At 40.5% G+C, this 2,657-nt stretch overlaps 1 protein-coding gene across 3 annotated transcripts in view; it reads right to left on the bottom strand.

Annotated features, from left to right (window-relative positions):
* Positions 1 to 2,657, bottom strand: part of LOC106867714 (probable vesicular acetylcholine transporter-B) — a 292,276-nt gene that overhangs the window by 21,341 nt on the left and 268,278 nt on the right. For all 3 annotated transcript variants that reach the window (XR_008264214.1, XR_008264213.1, XR_008264212.1), the window contains one exon: positions 2,272 to 2,565. The gene's annotated coding sequence lies outside the window, so the exon portion shown is untranslated. The remainder of the gene's footprint in view (positions 1 to 2,271; positions 2,566 to 2,657) is intronic.

Raw genomic sequence — 2,657 nt, forward strand, 5'->3', positions numbered from 1 at the left:
GTGTGTGTGTGTGTGTGTGTGTGTGTGTGTGTGTATGTATGTATATGCATACACATACATAGATACATACACTACATATACTTACATAGATACATACATACATGTATAACATATATATATACATACATACATATATATATGTATAAATATATATATATATGTATATATATATTTATATATATATATATATGTATGTATATATATTCGAAACTATCTATCTATCTATCTATCTATCTATCTATCTATCTATCTATCTATCTATCTATCTATATGTATGTATTTGTGCATACAATTACACAATTCTCCCACACATGCGTGCGCGCACACAAGATATGTTCCGGACATATCTTGTCATTCACTGTAATTATCTCATGATGCACTAGCACCTGGATCTGAAGTTTGCCTCCACCGTAACACGAATCATTCGATCCATCTCTTCGCTTTTGCCAGCGGCTGTTTTCGTTTTATGTTCTACTGCAACCACTCACCTCAACTCTGTTTCGAAAGGGCGCTTCTGTTAGTAATATACAAAGTATGCGTGAAGTATGTTGGCGTTTCAGTCTATATATATGATAGCGTTTCAATCTGTATGCACGATGGCGTTTCAACAGGTAGACAATAGATAATTAATAAATAATTATCAGCATTTCAGTGAAATAGATTCTTTAATCGTAATCGTCTCCTGAAGCATTCATTGTAATTTGTCTTCGAATTTAATATAAATAAAAACAGATAAAAGAAAATATTCTTTTGCTAGTATTACATATTATGTGAAGGCACATGGTCTAGTGGTTAGAGCAGCGGACTCGCGGTCGAGGGATCGCGAATCGAATCTAAGACTGGGTGATGTGTGTGTTTATGAGCGAATCACCTAAGCTTTACGCGGCTCCGGCAGAAGGTAATAGCGAACTTCTACTGACTCTTTCGCTACAACTTTCTCTCACTCTTTTCTCCTGCTTCTAGCAGCTCACCTGAGACGGACCGGCGTCCTGCACATGTGGGGAACCTATACGCCAATGTAACTGGGAATCCAGCCCTTATAAGCCAGGTATGGCTCGAGAAGGAACAAACAACAACAACAGTATTACATATTAAAGGTTATCTGATGATATGCGTCGTGGAGGCGCAATGGCCCAGTGTTTGGGGCAGCGGACTCGCAGCCATAGGATTGAGGTTTCGATTCTCAGACCGGGCGTTGTGAGAGTTTATTGAGCGAAAACACCTAAAGCTCCACGAGGCTCCGGCAGGGGATGGTGGCGAACCCTGCTGTAATCTTTCACCACAACTTTCTCTCACTCTTACTTCCTGTTTCTGTTGTGCCTGTAATTCAAAAGGCCAGCCTTGTCACACTGTGTCACACTGAATATCCCCGAGAACTACGTTAAGGGTACACGTGTCTGTAGAGTGCTCAGCCACTTGCACGTTAATTTCACGAGTAGGCTGTTCCGTTGATCAGATCAACTGGAACTCTCGACGTCGTAAACGACGGAGTGCCAACAACAACAACAACGATTATATGCCTCACAGTCGTTAAGACTCTTTAACATTTATTTCATTTTCTGAGTTCAAATTCCGCCGAGGTCGAGTGGCTGTGTGGTAAGTAGCTTGCTTCCCAACCACATGGTTCCGGGTTCAGTCCCATTGCGTGGCACCTTGGGCAAGTGTCTTCTACTATAGCCTCGGGCCGACCAAAGCCTTGTGATTGGATTTAGTAGACGGAAACTGAAAGAAGCCCGTCGTATATATGTATGTATATGTATGTGTGTGTATATGTTTGTGTGTCTGTGTTTGTCCCCGCCCCCACCAACGTCGCTTGACAAACTATGCTAGTGTATTTACGTCCCCGTAACTTAGTGGTTCGGCAAAAGAGACCGATAGAATAAGTACTAGGCTTACAAAGACTAAGTCCTGGGGTCGATTTGCTCGACTAAAGGCGATGCTCCAGCATGGCCACAGTCAAATGACTGAAACAAGTAAAAAAAAGAAGAACAAAGAAAAATCCCCTAAAGGTTCCCATAGCTCCAGATAGCGATGTTAAACCGGTTGATGGACGATGTCCCACTATGCGACACATTCGGCAAATGTTTTCCACCAAGAGCCTTGAGTACCTCAAAACCTTATGAGTGATATCCCGCATTTTCTGAGAGTTTGTACTCTGTGATGTAGTCTGCAGAAGATGTTAATTAGAATAAAAGATTCAAAAGAATTTAACACGGGAATTACTGTTACTTTAAACAACTTTTCTGCAAAGGAAATGGTGCGTTAACTTACCGAAAGGTTCCAATCTGGGAAAGCTTCTTGATCGATTGAAGCTACCCTCTTCACATAGGCGCGAACGTGTGGATGCGACATGATCGGTTGTAGCAAAAAAGATGACTTTCGCCAAGAGTAAGTGTATTGAAGTATTAGAGATGGGTTAAGGGTGATAAATGTTCTAAACTGTTGACATGGTAACAGATAATGTTTTATGAGCGCTGAAACAAGCCTTGACCCTCTCGTACTGGTTAAAATTTTACTGATATGTTGAAGCAGTATCTTGATGGTTCACAGCTCAGCTTGTTTAATCTGGAAGATAAAAGAACGAACGAATATACTTTTATGCTTACATAGTTACACATAAACACACTATCATATATATATATATATATATATATATA

The sequence above is a fragment of the Octopus bimaculoides genome, chromosome 5 (assembly GCF_001194135.2).
Source record: "Octopus bimaculoides isolate UCB-OBI-ISO-001 chromosome 5, ASM119413v2, whole genome shotgun sequence".
Lineage (NCBI taxonomy): Eukaryota > Metazoa > Mollusca > Cephalopoda > Octopoda > Octopodidae > Octopus > Octopus bimaculoides.